The 17,903-nt window shown below is 42.7% G+C and overlaps 1 protein-coding gene across 6 annotated transcripts in view; it reads left to right on the forward strand.

Annotated features, from left to right (window-relative positions):
• The first annotated feature begins 917 nt into the window (after positions 1-917).
• Positions 918-17,903, forward strand: part of LOC11176012 (protein couch potato) — a 158,625-nt gene continuing 141,639 nt past the window's right edge. For 5 of the 6 annotated variants that reach the window (XR_009764754.1, XR_009764753.1, XR_009764756.1 and 2 more), the window contains exon 1: positions 16,574-16,812. The gene's annotated coding sequence lies outside the window, so the exon portion shown is untranslated. Of the gene's footprint in view, positions 2,357-16,573; positions 16,813-17,903 lie in introns of those variants that run through there. The other variant, XR_009764758.1, reaches the window with a different exon arrangement.

A 17,903-nucleotide genomic window follows, 5' to 3' on the forward strand; every position in this document is an offset into this window, starting at 1 on the left:
TATTCCAGGCAATTGGACTTCCCGAAGAGCCAGCATCTTTGAAGGCTCATAACTGTTGAATGCGTAATCCAATTTCGTAATCCCATATTGCGAAATTGAAATTGAACAAACTAATGCAGTTTTTATAGCTGTGTAAAGATTGGTTCAACTCACTACCGTATTTATATTATAGATTTTCTAAGCAGAGGGTTTTTTTTTGAAAAAAAATAAAAAACAAAACGTAAAAAACAGTTTTTCAGTACTTTACAAAATGTTCACAGAATAATTGCTGTAATAGTGTTGAGAACTGTATATTACAAGTCTTGCATAATTGTTTTAGATTTTTTCCTGAGTACTTAAAAAGATAAAGGAGTTTTTATTTGAATAAAGACCTATAGAAACAAAATTAGTTAATTTAATTTGGATCGATATTAATTTGCATCGATACATAGAATATACGTATTCAAAAGTTATAAGCCTCAAAAGCCGCTGGCTACCCGGGTAGTCCGGTTGCTTGGAATAGGGGTATTGTAAAAATTAATTAATAAAAACAGGTTTATCTTTCTCAACAAATTCTACGAAAAAATCAGAGACAAATGGCTGTGGTTTCCAAATTTCAAGTGAATCAGATTCCTAGAATTAGATAAATAAGCTATCAAAATCGATTTGGATATAGGATTTGGGACTTAAAGTCTTCTGCGATTGTTCCGACCATAGTCAAATGTGTGCTAAACAATGGCATAATAGTAAATCATTGCTTTTCAACGACTATCGACTGCTGACGATACAGCCAATGGAACGTATGCAGCCATCTTTTCAAAACTAAGCAGAACGTACGCATCCCCAATCGGGGTGGCGAAATGTCGAAACTGTCAGTGAGCCACCGTTGACAGTGGCTGGTTATGCGTGGCGCGCCGGCGCGCAACTAATTGCTACCATTTTATCAGTCAATACTTCACAATTTTGCATCACGGCACGCAAAACGGCTGAAATAACAACGGGGGCTACAGTTTTTGCTACGGAAACCACCAACAATTTCACCATCACAGCATATCCAACCCAGCATCTAGCTAAGCAGGCGGAAAACGACAACGTTTCCAACAACTATCGCGGCAGCACAGCACATCCAGTTGCACAAACGGATTCGAAGTTCCAAACGTGTGTCCGTTTTGTTTTTTTCTGCAGAAGTTTAGAGGCAGGCGAACTATTATTGTGAGCATTTCCGGCGTACGCACGGCGTGTGCGTGTGTTTTTGTGCAGTTATTTAGAAATTAGCTCAATAGAAGATAGAAAACAGTGGCCAAAATTGGGCATCAGGATTCACACTGATTGTGCATACATTGCAGTGCAGTGAAGGCTCCGACTGCGGATGCCACCGTACCTCCCTGGACCATTAGCAAGTGTGTGTGTGAGAGAGAGAGAGAGAGAGAGAGAGCAAGAGAGAGATAGAGAGAGAGAGAGAGAGAGAGAGAGGGAGAGAGAGAGAGAGAGAGAGAGAGAGAGAGAGAGAGAGAGAGAGTATAGTTGCAACGGAATGCAACTAGAGCGCTAAGACAAAAACGCAAATCTTCAATGTAGTCGTCTGTGTGGAGGCAATATATCACAAATATCACTCACATATCACCCGTAGAATTTAAGATAAGGTAGACATCAATGTAAACCAAACCTAGTGTTATTCTAGAACGTAAGGCGGCAACCGATACATATCATCAGAGCAACATCGAAGAAATCTATGTTGTGTGGTAAATTATTGTACAACCTACTATAAGCTAAAACAACTACTATCTATTTGCTCCTAAGTGTTTCATGCTAAGAAAGGGTAGCAGATTTTAAGGAAGAAGGGCAAAGCCAACACCAATACATATCAAACTAGCGGTGTCTAGAGAGCCTTGAACAGTGGAGCAAATATCGGAGCAGGGAAAAGTGTAACATCGTAAGGTTAAGACTAATATTAAGAATTTCGAAGAAACAAACAGTTTGCATCTTGTGTAACATTCATTGAACGAATACAACCAACGAACACCGAACCAAACGATTGGCGGACTATTAAGAACCGATTTGGCCAGGGAGGGTAGAAACGGGTCACCTGTGTCCGGGGTGAGAAGCATTGTGTTTGTTTGTGTGAATAGCTGTGTGTGACGTAACGTAGCGTACGCCGGAAGGACATGCAACGATAGAAACGGCCAGTTCTCGTCTGCTGTGCAAGTGTGTATTGTGGTGTGTATGTGTGTGCCGCAAAAGTCATTCGCTGCAAGCATTCCGCTTGGAGCTCGTATCAAAATTGCGACGTTTTTCCTTGGATAAATCGAAGTTAACTGCGAGAAGACGTCTACGAGCAGCTAGTGGGTTGGAGAAGATTTGGTGAATATCTTCTTTGGTAAGTAGTGTAACAATAGTTCTAGCTAGATAACAGACAATAGCCAGTATTTACACTCATTAGCATTTCACACCACTCCGTATAGTTTTCAGTTTCAACCTGAAGCGGATCAGCTGCATGGCTGATGAGTCGGTGCACGATTCGCGCTTTGACACGTCAGTAATAAAAGGTGACACGAGAGCGTGCAACACAAATTATTAATAGCATCAATTAAAAAACGGATGCTCATTGTTTGGTTTATAGCGGTTTTGTATCTTCTGTATCCATAAGCAGATACCATGTGGGTGATTGTTTTATGGGAAAATTAAACATTGATCTTTTGACCCACATAGTGAATTGGGGCGGTGAGATTGGAAAACTATTGTTACGCGTGTATAATACCGCGTTTCATTACAAATAAGTTATACATTATTGCTGTTAATGCTGGACATTTTGATGGATGATTATCATTTTTTCGAGACCCTTCCAAATTCCAAGAGACCAATAAAGAATGTCACTATGACTTCCAACATGTGTTTGCTGCTCGATAATAGATACACAGATTGTTTCGATTAACACGATCATCAATTTGTAGGGAATGCTGTATCTACAAACTTTCCAATTTTTCAATAGAATTAAATTAATACATTGTAAACATTCCAACAACGTATTTCTATCATTGAAATAGCAGGTCATTTACTTCGCTATTAGTAGAGTTAAATAATCGATTGCTCAATACATGTCCAATGTACTGCGTGGGGTTTTGCCCGAGAAAAACAACAACGGTTCACTAGCCGCACGTGTAGGCCATTCCCTTCGGAAAGGTTGCGGTTTTTCTTTCCAAACCATCCAGTCAGCTCCTTCCATCAGTATCCTTCCAACCTTCCGACAAGCTGTCACTGATGGGCAGATGGAACTAGTGAACCACTACCCCGTGTCTGTGGGTGTGTGTGTGTGCGTGTATTTTGTGTATGCGCTTGTGTCGTTCTAATGGTACCTTCCCACTGCTTTTGCCGCTGTTATAGCGAAAACAATTGAACCTCCCGCTCATACTTCGTAGGTGGTAGCAGTGTGGGGCGTTTTCTAATGTTTATGGTAAACTTGCAGCGTTTGTCACCATAGTAACTAGACTGGGGCCAGGTTGTTAGCGTGTCGTTAAGTCGGAACAGAATGGAGTCGAAGGACGGTGCGGTAGACGGTGAAGGTAGACGGTAGTTTTCGATATCGATATTCGAAACGCCTCCAAAATGGATGGCTGGAAACGGAAATTGTTGCTAGGAGGGCTGTAAGTTATACTTATGCCCTAACCAACACATTCTACCTGAAGGAAAATATGAAAAATGGTGAAAGGCATAACACGAACGATTCCCGAAGCATTTCCTAGAAAGTTTAACAATTTAAATGATTTTCTTCCCAAGGATAATGGTTTCCTGCGTGCTTGTTTGAACCAGCCCATTAGAATCTCCTCTAGTACCGTTAGAGTCATACTGTCGTCCCATATTATCGGCAGACACAAGCACAATTATTATTTGTAATACTGCAGTTTATTTTCAATGGTTTTGCAATTTGAGACACTGGCACTGTACAGACTCGCTAGATGGGTTTAATTCCAATTTGCAACAAACCGAGGCCAGGCAGGTCGCTTCTTGGCCCGGTATGCCCCTCTTTCACTCATGAATGATTCATACGAGAGCGCACGAGAATGGTTCGTTTCTACCGTGGTCGTATTTCCGTATGCCGTTTGAGCAAAAATTTCCTACTGAATTCGACCGTCGCCTTCCTATCCGGGGCGGCGGCTTAGGACGAAGGGATTTATTATTAATGAGCAGATGACAGTGAGCAGTTCCTACCTTGAGTTGGTTGTGTACATGCACGAGGGTTGAGCTAGGAAAATTGTAACGAGGATATAGATTTGAATTGAAATATAACATTTGCAGACTGGGTTACTGTTACTGCTGCTGACGGGCGAAGAGAAGGGCGAATTTATCGAAATCTAGAAAGCACTTTACAGGGAATGGAAAACATAAACAGTACCTAATACCAAGCAATTTAGTTCAACTGCACACTGCAAAATCTGGAAGAAAAACCACTATGATGAGTTTCGTATTACTTTTTTTATATAAATGTATATGCCTTCTATTCAAAAGCGTCACCTTATGTTTAGCATCGTATGCGTATTTGGGGCAGATTGAAGCATCAGAAGTAATATGTAACAAATAAATAGAAAACGCCGTTATTTTCCCCTCGATTTTCCCACGGACCGGTTTTCCTTCCGCACCACAGCATTAGTACTGACGGGCGATCGCTAGCTAGAACTTTGGCGTACCACAGCTAAAGTGATGCCGTTTCCATCTAATTATCGGTCGGAATGTTCCCACCAACATAATAATCATCGTACCGACGGCAAAGGGAGAACTGTATCGCAAACAATGCACTATTCGGGAACGTTTAATCGTTACGCGTAAAGCAAAGGCACACACTGTACCAGTGCGCAATGTCTATGGTAAGTTTTTCGCTGTGGTCAATTCAACATTCAACATTTAATGAACACAAAAAATAAAAAAATGTAATAATACGTGGTTGAAGTAGAAGTTAGTATGAAAAAAAAATTCTGCAGCTGACAAAAAAAAATAAGTTAAGAAAATCAACTTTGAGATCCTCTGTTTTAGGATACCTTTTCTTTTACAATTATTATTACAATTACTTTGACTGCTTGTACAGAATGATACACCAATGTCTCTTGATCAACATTTGCTTTGTCTAAACACAGCTTAATCGTTTTTTGTTGATTCTCCCGTTGCCATAGCAACAGCAATGTTCATTCGGTCACGTTTTCTTACTCTCTCGCTTTCGGATGAACTCTGCTTCCCAAGTGAGCAGCCAAAGAACGTTCATTCTCTCACGCTCTACGTTTTGCGCTACCGATTGCTGCGCTCCACTTCTCAGGCTATTCGTTTCTCGTTCAGCCGATTCTCCCTCGCTATGGAGCATCGGGGGTTGCCATGTGCGCGCACCTTCTCCTCCACAGCACCACCTGCGTACCAGCACCATTTCCATACACGGCACCTCACCGCGCTTCCGAACCGCGGTCACCAGCAGACTCATGCTCATGAGTTTTACTTTTTGTTTTTCGATTGCCTTCCCTTACCTCCCTTAGCCCTTATTTTAATCTCCTTTGCCGTTCTTCGTTCTGGTCGGTTGGGCGTTCTATTGGTAGTTCGGGGTACGGTGGGAAGTCACTGGCGCGGGTTGGCTTTCCGTTTCTGTTGTACATCTTCCTTCCGTTTCGTGTGGCCTTCAGCGGTCTTTCCCGAGCTCACTTTTTCGCAGCCCCCTTTTGTGGCTAGTTTTCTTTGCTTGCAAATAACAGTACGATTTTTTTTTCTTCCTATGCAGCAAGCGGGTGCAAAACTTTTCAATATGCTTATCTACACCATTTACCTACTGTTTCAGTATGGAACTGTGGCTAATGCTGTTGATATCACCATTTCTCCCCATTCGACGCAATTGCCGGTAGGGTTTTGAGCGAGCTGTTGCAAGTTAAACCATCATTATGGCACGCAACGGTGTTGATAGGGCGCGTTGTTTGGTGCGTTAAATTTAATTTTCGTAACTCAGTGTACTTGCATTCACCTAAAGCCTTCATTTTGCTTGTGTGATAAGCAATGCTGAACGGAAATGTTTTCCAGCCCTGAAGAAATACTCTTAATTATGTTATTTCCCCTCAAAAAACCTCACAATTCTCTAGAATTCTGGAGACCTGCCTCTTATCAGAATTGGAACAAGGTGCTCGAAAGATCAAAAACACATGTTTGTAAATTACCTGCAAGCCTATGCCGTGTTAGACTGCGAGAAAAGTAATGGCAAAAAACCCGCACTCTGCAATCGCTACTTCTTCCGGCTTGCTGTGACCTTATCCAGAGGGTGCAGTTTGACTAATGTCTGTCCGCCACCGAAGGCGTAAGCCAGCCGACTGGGAAAGTCTTAAGCGACGGCAGTAGCACAGGAGGATGCGTAAAGCAGGATGTGCCAGCAGGCAGTACCGTGAGCCTCGTCGGTGCCATTTCCTCTTCACCGCTCCACCGGGAGGCACCGTGTTCCAGTTGGCAGTTAAATTACTGATTCACTTTCATCTTCCTTTCGGTGGCGAAGGGATCCCAATGGAAGAAATACCTTGTTGCCAGTGAGAATGTTCTAGGAAATAGACCGCAGAGGCTGCTCAGCACAACAGCGAGGTTCGAGCGTAATGGAAAGAATCGCCTTCCGCTTTCCTAACAGCGGTCGATAATGGGTGAAACGATGTTGCTCTGATGTCTGCGCGTGTGTTACTTGACCCCTTGGGACGTTCTGGGTTGCTTTGAGTTTTGTTTTTCCCCCTTTTCCCTCTTGTTTTTTGCTATGAAGTTTAATTCATTCTCTGCTAGTTAGCTTCCGTCTGGGCCACGCATAGAGGGAAGCATAAGACCGTGGGGTCGTATCGCGGGCTGGTTTTACCGTCGACGAGGCCCGTTGATAATATCTTCAATTAAACCGGGCAGGGATCGTACGGGGTGCTGCCCGTAGTATCGGCTCGGAGGAAGTGGTGGTAATTAATTGACCTACGTTGACTCGGCTGCATTCGTCAGCGAGGAAGCCCCTCGATGAGTCTGGCACACGGTACGCGAGCGACCGTCGGGTGGGTCGTCCGGTCGGAAATGCAACGTATTACGACAAATAGGCGACTAGGAGTGATCGACTGGATTTTTGTGGCGAATAGAGAAATTGCATTTAACATTTTTTTTTGAAATAATTCATAAAAGTTGTAATGCAAAAGTACTATTCAGCTTTCATAAATTTCAAACCCAATATTTTACGTCAATTTAACTACAAAGAAATACTGTACAGGTTTTAATTTTCAACCTCCTTAGTAACAAACGTCAATGTTGGAACTAAATTCGCTCGACAAACGTCAATGATCGATTGCCCGACCGCTTGATTGTTCGATTAGCAGCGAAAGTACAAGCAATTGGCGTTTAATCCCTCCAAAGGGGAGGAGGAGATAACTTTGCCATGCATCGCCACGAGAACTGTTCGCTTGACCTTTTTAACTATGCCCGATCCGACCGAGTTGCAGTTATGTAGTCTAGTGCCTTTTTTCCGGAAAACCGTTCCACGGTAACGTTGTTCCCATTTTGTTCAACCGATGATAGCCCTGCGGGTAACAGAGAGTCTATTGTGTTATTTCAGGGCGTGGAAGGGAAGGCAATGTAAGCTCAAGAGCCAAGTTGCTCTTGGCAGAACGCACTATCGCACTACATTTTGCAGTCGGTGGGGTTGTAAGACCGTTCCTATTTGCTATGAAGCTGGGATATTCAATGTAAAAAAAACGGTTTGTTCTACGAGATGGCGTTCAACGTTTCGTTCTGTTCTCTGAGGTTTTAGGAAAAAACAACACGTTTTTCTAGTTACTGTAACGCATGTCTACACCAAGAAGAATGGTTCTGGAAACGGATCTGTACCAAATGATTCAATGTTTGCTGTATTTTCCTCTAGCAGAGAACTAATGTACCCAATCTCATACTGTAATTTTTGCAACTAAAAGTACACTCGAAGAAAACAGAGGATACATGGCTTTCGATATGGCTGATGCTTCACGGTGGTGCCTTACCGTCATTACCCTTCCTTCCGTCAATAGGCTGTTGAACGATTCTTCATGCTTCACTGCTTATGCAGCGTGTGCTTTCGATGGAAAGTGTGTATGTGTGTGTGTGTTTTTTCCCCCCGAGTGGCGAAGAAAGCATAGCACACACCGTGCACCGTAAGGATCAGACCCCTTCCCCTCTTACCAAGATAGTGTGCACATCTAGGCGGACTAGGCGGTAAAGCGTACACCGAAGCTTCGTAGCATTAATGCAACGCTGCATTGCGCGTACCAATTGGAATGCAATTTACAACCCAACCGAATCGACAATTGGCCGCAAACTCACCGCTGCATCGAGCATCGAACCGCAGTCAACCAAATGCTAGCTTGTTGGGGTGAGACTGGATGCAGACAGTCAGTAGAAAGTTGAAGAGAGGCAATGAAAAGAGAGCGTAGACTTCACCGCCGCCTTGCGTGGCTTTGTCGGGCGTGTTGGCGTGTTTTGCAGAGATAGTTTACCTTGCAGCAAAGCTCGTTAGGGTTTTTTGTTGCTGAAAATCGAACATCTTTATCTGTTATTTTTTTTTTTTTATGTAGGCAACTACTCTATCTGCCCTATTTACAAGTTCAGTATGGTCTATTTTGTACGTATATTTTGGTCTGTTACGTGCTTGCTTCGCTAACCATTCCCGCCACGCCTTTCTTTGTGGGAAGTAGAAGTGCTTTAGTAACGGAAAGCATAGAGGTTCTTCTACTACACGCTTTAATTTGCGTTAAATGTTAAGATTAACAATAAAAAAAAGTCTTGTATATAAACATTCCACCTAGCGGATAGCAATCACTCTGCTACACGCGAAATGCTGCAATAGAACGAAAGCATCATCTTTTTTCACTCCCCCCAAAAGCTTGAGGCATGCTTGTCTGGGCTTTCGAATAAAGAATGGTCATCGCCCGCTCGCAAACCGTTTCTCATTTGGTGAATGTTTTCCCTGTGTTCGCGTTTCTTGCCCTGTGCGGGGCTCAGTTCAGTTCTAGCGGCTGCCATTCCCTCGCTCTCGTCGCCTGCTTGGGCGAGCCGTGGAGGGATCATTTTCGATCCACGTTGTGCGTTGCAAGTGGTAAAATGAATTATTAATTACGCAAGTAGCCGTTGTTGTTATGCGGGCACAGGAAAGGTTCTTCGAATCATGTTGATTGTGGCTCTTTCTTGAGCATTCAACTGTCTGCTTTTCTTTTCGGCTTCGTTTCGTTGTGTGCTATGAACGAGTCGGGTGTGTGTGTGTGTGTGTGTGTGTGTGTGCCGCACACCTTTGGGCGATTTGGGCGAGCCGCGGTGCATTCGATTAGCCGTGAGTAGAGTGCGATTTTAAAACGAAGCTTCAGCTCCGCTGCTAAGATCGTTTTATTTCGATTAAGGTCGTTGGATGGGAAAAAAATGTTTCGTAGAGCTGGTAAACGATGGCAGGAGTGTATGGCAAGAGGTACAAAAGAAATGGAAATAGAGAGTGGGTTTGTTTTCCTAATCTTTCTGGGAAACTGAAGTTCCCGACTTAAAAGAACATTGGTTCGGAATTTTCTAATCCTAATTTATTGCTACTTTTGACTGTACTATGTATGCTATTGAATTTTTAACATAGTTTCTTATGAGCGTAGCATAAAATCTAAAATATATTATGAAAACCTATTGCTCTTGGAAAAATAAAAAAAAATTGTACAATTTTCACTGAATTTCTGTTCAATAGCGCAGAGTCAGAATCGTGATATATGATATTGATCTTCACTTTGATACTTACTTGAACTGTTGTTATTGAAGTTCTTTTTCTAGCACGTGAGAAAAAAGTGTGATCGTCGAATGTGTTAAACATAAATCAAACGGAAGTTTGATCGATCAATCACATCAAAACGACCTGGAAATGAGAAGCTTTTGAATCCAACCTGATGTCCGGTAACAAAAACCCGTTTGAAAAGTTTGGTGGTGAATTCATGGGTTTTGTCTCATTTTTCACGGGCACAGAGATTTATGCTTGCTGAACATTCCAGTGTCGATGCTTGGACCATATGCCAAAAGGAACGGGAAGTTAAATGGGTGAAATTTCTGTGATTCGTTTTTTTTACGATCAGCATTAATGGATGGGCCGAAACTGGAGCTGGCATAATTTGTTTGCTGGGTGCTTTGTTACCAGCTAACGGGGCTGGACCGGGCAGATCTAATTCATGCTGTTCAGTATCCAGCGGTGTTAACAAACAGAGGGCTAGGGGTTTTATATTTTATCGTATTTACGTAGGTTGTTGAGACTATCCCACGTGTACTAACTGTAGCATAAAAGATCTGATCAAGTTTGATGGATTGAAATTATATTATCAAAACTGTAATAGTATCTAATAAGATTATGTTGGATATATTGAATTATTATATCAAGCAAGCACATAAAAATTTACGTAAACCTTCCCAAACTCAAAACTTTGCAGAATAAAAACGAATTCACTCATATTTTTAACATGCATCCATACAAATTTGCTGAGCAGATGATTGTGATGAGCAATGCATGTGACCCGAAACCGAAACGACACGTCGCGAACAAAAAAGAATAAAATAAAACCAAACCAAAAAACCAAAACCCAAAAAAAGAAACAACTCAAAATATCAACCAGCTGACGGTAAGGTGGCTGTTATGGTTGCGATGTTTCAGCACCAAAAACGAACGACAAGGACATGAACGAACACGAAGCGAAAGGACATTGGTCGAAACATTGGCCGATGTCGTTGTGCTCGCGGGGTAAAATGATGAAAACTCTAAAGGATGCTTTCAGCAGGTCGACTGCAATACGGGCCCCTGCGGATGACGGCGGTGGTGACGGGACACAGTGAATGGCAAGGGGGGGGGGGGGGAAAGTCATAATCATAACATGAACCATTGGAGCATCTGTCGCCAGGCGGGGTCGCTGTTTGTCAGCCCGCTTCTGTCATATGTTGGTGAACAAATTAAAGTTGTCGGAAGTTTTCCCAAAGCGAGCGCCGTGCCTTTCGGTTTTTTTCTCTTCTCTTCTCTTTTCTTGTTTTGTTTGTTTAGTGGCGAGATGGCGAAGAAATGTGTTAGAAATTTGACAGCTTTTGTGGGAAATAAAAGTGGCACTCCGCTCTGTATGGAGATTTATTGGCAGTGGCAGTAATTGAAACGAATGGAAGCCGCCTCACGGTGTGTCATATTATTTTATAAATATTATTTAGTCATTCAAACAATGTTTGCTACTTCTAAACAAGTACCCGGTTACTAGTTTGTTCCGTCTGCTCAAGTATCCATGTCAGCATTACCACTTTCGTTTTCTGTCCCTGTCCATAATCCTACCACAATGGCCCAATTCGTCACGATTCTTCTCAGAAAGAACAGCATACTAACCTGCCAGTTCTCGAATGTGTCTGTGAAAATTCCACCTGTACCTGTTCCTCGGCAATCTTGTATCGCAACGAAATCGATTTGCTTCCGCTTAGAACGCGCATGAGATGGCAAGATGATCAAAAAAAGAGCCGAGAAGAGCTCACAGCTGCTCTGCTGCTGCTGCTGCTGCTCGTTAAAACACACGCACGCTGTCAGATGCAGCGTGAAGCGAAGAAAAACAAAAAGCCACCTGAGCAAAGTGACTTCCTGGCGAGGCAGCCGTGCCACAGACACACGCCCGTTGCGTCCCTACCGCGCAAGGTCCAATTCTTTCGTCATCGGTTTTCAGCATTGCACAACGTCCGAACAACCTGCCGAAGAACTACCACCTTCCAGTTTTTGTTTTGTTCTCTTCATCGCTTTCTTTCCTCCCCGTTTATCGTCCGTTTTTCTTTGTGGTCGCGGATGAGCGAGTGAACAGTGAGATGCCGTATCTCATTCCGTCCTGTGTCTGTGTATGTGTGTGTCTGAATGTGTGTGTATGAGTGTGTGTGTGTGTGAATCTTACGTGATGGAATTGATCGAGTACCGCCTGGCAGGGTTTAGGGAGGAATGGTCAGCAGCTGGCGAATGAAGGGAAGCAACGCGCACGTTCTTACATCACCAACCGTTCTCCCATCTCTTTGTACCACTATGCTCACTGCTCATTTGAGGAATGAGAACGATCGTGCTCATTCTCACGCGTAGATCTGGCTGCCGGCTTGCACTGGTGACTTCGAGCTTAATTGCCGGTGTAAGCGACGAACCTCGCTGTTTCAGTTTCAGTTTTGTTTTTTTTTATTTCTTGCAGTTTCTTGTCTATTGCCTCTCTCACGTGGTTCGCGCAAAACAGTAAGAAAAAAAAACGGATGGTACTTAAGTCACAAAACTTATTGGTTTCTGTTTAATCCATATTACTTCGGGGCGAGGGAAAAAACTGTTTAGTTGATCCAGCTACAGGCTATTTTCGTGCCATTCCCTTTGACGATGGTTTATTTTCGTTTTCCGTTGTTCCGTCTGATTATCAACGCTCAGATTGCTAGTTTTAAATGTTTGATTGTAGCAGAGAGGTTTTATAGATGATCTGCTCCCTAAACTGTTGGCTCTCACAATTAAGGAATGATTTCTCCTTCACCACTTACATAAATCAAAATCAACACGGAAGAGAATTTGTAAGTAAAACACAAAACCAGCTCTACCAAGCAAGACGGACAACGAGCGCCTGAATCTACGCCAACGGGAAACCGTACAAATTCACTGTCTTCTTGCTTTGGGTTTGCCGTTTGACGAGAGATCGAATTACTCGATTGAATTCAAAATCAAGTGTAATGCTACTGAGCCTCCCTTCCTTGGTACACGGTTAATGGTTCCCTTATGCTAAGGTGTAGCAATCAGACCGAGAGTTTGTCGGTCGAGTTCTCGAGTGCTCAATGGGAGGAGGAAAAAAAGTTCCGCTGACCACCGCAGCACGACACTTGGTCTGTCGCGGCGTGGCACGATTTTGCCGTGGACAGTTTTGCTAAGCCACTTACATCCGTTTGTAGAAAAAGAGGCGGGCTTATAAGGACAAGTGGGGGCAAGCGGTTCACAATTTGCATCATGTTTGTACTTGCACAGCTGAGAAATGATTGCGTTCAATCGGTTTGCGAGAAGGTAATGCGACTGGCTGATTGCTTTAGAACAGGTTGTCATGTCGAATGTGTTACGATCGTTTCAGTGGTCATTTAGCAGTGAGAATAACTCTGTAGGAATTGTTTACGAACAGTAGGTTGTATCTCGTTCATGCGACTTGAAAATAAAATTGTAAAAGCGACTTTTATGAAGTTTTGTATAGATTGTTAAACGTCAATATATATTAGGTACATGATATCAAAATACTTCTAGTTGATCCATAAGCCTCTCGATTTAACGAAACTGGTTCATTCTAGTGTTCACGGCTAAAATGAACTTCATTAGTAAAATAGCGGGTTAGCAACTACGCGAGAAGGTTTACAAAAAACCTTTGCTGAGCATTTTACTTAATTTTTTGTGTTAGGTTTAAATATTTTTAAATACAAGTATGTTAGAACCAGTCTTTGTTAGGTGTGTATTTGTAACTTCTTTCCACTATAGATCAAATAATTTTCATGTTTTCTCCATTTTTCCGATTAATCGAGAGCATGTTTTACTCACACACACGCTCATTTTATTGGAATCGCTGTGGCTCTCCGAAAAACATACATTTTTCTCATGTTGCTCCCTTCTAAACAGCGCGTGGGAGGGTTGAAAAGAGCGTTGCTGGAAAACAATTCGTGCTCCATCGATTGGTGCCCCGTACCATTCGGCTGCGGTCGGGCTCTCGTTCATTCGTTGCGCGCGCTCTCTCACTCTTGCTCTCAGTTCTCTGTTCGGCAACATTGCTCTCAGCTCCGACGAACCGACGTACGCAGCTGGTGTGTTTGAAGCGCCAGCAGCAGCACTGCTGTCCGCGGTTCAGTTTACTGTTAGCAGTCGGGAAAATCGCACCGAATGAGAAGGCACAGCCGTTTTAGCATCGCCGTCACACTCCGTCGCCGTTCGTGTCGTGTCACACACTACCAAAACCAACCCCCCCATCATCACCGTCAGCCAGCGTCATCGCCATCCCTGCACGCGTGTGTACCCCGTTAGGCGTTTCGTTAGTTTCGCGAAGGCTACTATAGGTAGTGTTGTGGATGTTGTTGTTCTATTCCCTACCGTACGCGTGAACGGCAGCTGAGAGGGTGGGGGAGAGAGGGGGAGGAAAATATAATAATTAAACCGTGTGTGTTCTGCAACAACTGTAACCGATACTGGATGTAGTGGGTAACACACTAAACGGTCTGTGTTTGTGGTGTTTTTGTGCAGCAAGCTATCGCTGTGTGCGAGCGGCACGAAACGCACACGCGGGTTTTGTTCGCTCAGCTGGAGAAGCTTCGTGAAACGTGGAATAATCATCCCCAAGATGACGGTGGCGACCGCGTCGCCGACGACAACGACGACGACAACTACACCCACGATACCGCGTTGCAATTCAACAAGCCGCCGCTGTTGCCGCGTTTTGTTGTAGCACTATTTTTTTTCTTCCCCTGCACCCTGCCACCCCCACACCCTTGCCGTTTGCTGGAAACAAAATTCGATCCCAATGGGTGTGGGTGTCCAGCGTTAGATCGGCAACGTGTGGTGGGCGGGTGTGGGAAGCATGAGAACAAAAAAAAAACGATACTAGCGGAACGGAACGGTGCGCAAATTCCGCGTGGCACGCAGTTCTCGAATCGACGGCTATCGATTCAGTTTCTGATCGAAGCTTCCGAGCCGAAGGTCGTGCGGGCAATTTATCAAGCAATTGAATAGGAGGATTGAGCGCAGATTCAGTATGAAATTGGAAAAAGCTGTACCGAGCTTAATACCGTGCTTAATGTCGTGTTTAACTTTTTGATCAAACAGTTGCCCACAACCATTCACAGCCGTTTCGTTTAACGTGCATTTATGTTAGTGTGTATTTTACAAAAAATTGAATGGTGCCTTTTCCATTGATCAAAGTGAAACAGTGAGCAGTAAGAGATCAAAACCATTTTCGTTAATTGAGCAGGAGTGTTGGAAATTGCAAAATACTATAAATAGACATCAGCATTTGCATGGAATTGTGTATTAAAACATCAAATGGAAAAGCCAACACAGTGATTTTTTTTCAGAATTTTTATGCAGCTGTGTTTTTTTTCTCTTAAAGAGCAAATTTCAAATATTCACATGTTTATTTTTCAAAAGATATCTCACGTTCGTTGGTAATACATGTAGAATGGAAACATCATTTCATGCTTCCTTTATAAACCTCAATTATGCTGAAACCTTGTTTTGTCACCTTACTTAACCACAATCCGACTATTGGACGCGGTTAGTTCAACTCCCTTGGAAGAAACTGTCCCATTTCTACATAAAAATTTAGAGTTGTGAGTGAAATGATCACAAAAAACGGGACCCCCTCGAAAACCGCCACCACCTAAAGCTGCGGAATTCGGAACAGTCAGTCAGCAGGTCATCGTCAGCATGGGCAAAATTATGCACTCACACACATAACAACGACAACAACAACAGAAAAAAACTGTCTTGCTTGTCCCACTGGGTTGGCATTTGGGTGAACGAAGTGCAAAGCACGGTTTTCACACAGCTGACCTACACAGTGAATGGGTTGTGGAAAGGTTCTATTTTTTTCCCCTTGCTATTGGTTTCTCACTCCCGCAGGGTACTGTTTGCAGACCTGTGCAGAAAACCACAAACGCTCGGAAGCAAGGTGGTGCATGAAAGGCATGGAATGAAGAAAAATAGCTTCGTTTGCTGTTTCTACTACCATTCGTTGTGAATAGGTATGTGTGTGTGTGTCTTTTTTTCGGGAATGATACACTGTGGGAAAAAAGAAACATCTTGCTTAATGCATTCAGCGTGATGAGCTCTTTGGTTTGTTCGAGCACGGAATGTTTTGTAGGTTTCATTTAAATATGAAGTTTAATTTTACTGTAAAACGCACTGGTAGAGACAATTAAAATGTTCAAATATAGTTTCATATGCTTACTTACTCGTCGTTGTCGTTGTCGTCGTTGAAGTCATTGTTCACATGGGTTGCTTGTTGAAATCATACAACATTGTGCGTAATAGTGATAGTGCAATTCTAAATTGAATACTGGAACCAAGTGAAAAAGTGTAGAATCTTTCCGTGTATTGGAAGAAATGTTATGTTGCTTTCAAAAAATTACTTCACTAATCGAGCGCTGTGTGTTTTGTTTGCAGGAGTTTCGTCCAGTTATAATTGGGGAGAAAATTAAAAAAAAGAGCACCAAACCTGTGTATGGTTTTGTTTGGTGAAACCTTAAATATGACAACAAATATAAAAGTGTGCGTGTGATTTTTTTAAGCGTTTCTTAAGTGCTTGTGTCTCTTGGATAAAATAATTCAGTAACAAAAGTAATACATTACAAGAAAACAACTTTTAAAAAGTCTAATTTCTACCAAAAAATCAATTAACTAACAAACCCAAAAACAAGTTATTCATTTTCTTAAAACACTCTGTTACAAAGGCTTCAAAAGCAAAGTAGAATAAGCGAGAAAAACGGATAGCGATTTTCTTGCCAGTTTTAACTCCACACAGTCGAAAGGTGTCGTCGTTTCGGTGAAGCAAACTGCATTACGCATTACCTAAGATTGGGTCATATCGTTAAGCGGCAACGATTGCAAAACGATTCCAAACGCATTTCCGTACAGTGCAGTAACGGTGCAGCGGTTCAAAATTGAGGACTTCATACAGTTTCAACAGCAGCAGCAGCAGCAGCAGCAGCAGCAGCAGCAGCCGCAACAGCAACCGTTTTACATCCAGCAGCAACAACCGTTTCTAGATCCCAACTTTAACGTTGGTGGACTGTATCCGATTGTCGAGCAGCAGCCTAATTTTGGTGAGCATCCCGGATTGTCGCAAATCATTACCCCCGTAACGCCTTTATCAAACATGTACCGATTTTGGTGGATGAAATTTAGATGAGTGTTTTTCATTCTAAACTTGAATAATACACCACTGGTGCAATATCGGTGGTGGGCAAACAAATCAATCTAAATTTGAAAACGAGGCTTACTGGCCACCTGCAAAGCGGTTTAAAATGTTCGAATCCCTTACCATGGCCATGGCGGAACGGGTATGGTGCGTGTACCTGAGCAAAAGGGCCATGATAATGAGCTCGATATTGTTTGTGTTTGCCTGCATTTCAAAACCGCAGTACACTGGTGTAGCCGATCACACCCGGCACGGTTTGAGTGAAAATAATTACCAACATTCTGCTGGTGAAGTGAAAATAATTGCAAACATCGGTGATACCACCATCACCTTTGGCACAGTGGTTATCGATCCGAACGCTCAATCAATGATTGGTTCGGATCGGGATGATTGGGTTTTTTGTGTGTGTTTTGTTTATCTAATTGTCCCACGGTTTCTGAGTAGCGGGGGGTGGTAATACTGAGAGTAGGTGACAAGTGAAAATGAAGCAACGTGGGTGAGCTGATTGAAGTTTGCGGAAGTTCGTTGGGGTGTTATAATTAAATCGTTGCTGAATTTATTCGTACCACTGAAGTTCGTTCACCCTCCACTCCTTTGTAGGCATGAGTGGTGAGATGATTGAGTGATGGGAAATATATTTTTAGTTCACACTAAATTGTTCAATGATTGATGATCTGTTGACGATTGAAACATGAAATATTTCGATGGCGTTGTTTGAGGTAAATGATGTTTACTCATATACTTTCTTATACTTTCCACCTAAGAGTAAATATGCCTGGAATAAGAAATACGTTAATTTCCCTTTCTTACAGTATCAAAACAATTGTGTTTCGATATTCGCGGAATGATTCCACTCTGGAATTGTTTATTTTAAGTGGTATCGATTTGCCTCAGCCTTGGGCAGCTCACCTCAAAACAATACCATTTGATGCCTCTGCGATACACCGTAAACGTTGATAGCAGCAATTAATAAAATTAGATTACTCGATCGATAAT

The sequence above is a fragment of the Anopheles gambiae genome, chromosome 2 (assembly GCF_943734735.2).
Source record: "Anopheles gambiae chromosome 2, idAnoGambNW_F1_1, whole genome shotgun sequence".
In the NCBI taxonomy this organism is placed as follows: Eukaryota; Metazoa; Arthropoda; class Insecta; order Diptera; family Culicidae; genus Anopheles; species Anopheles gambiae.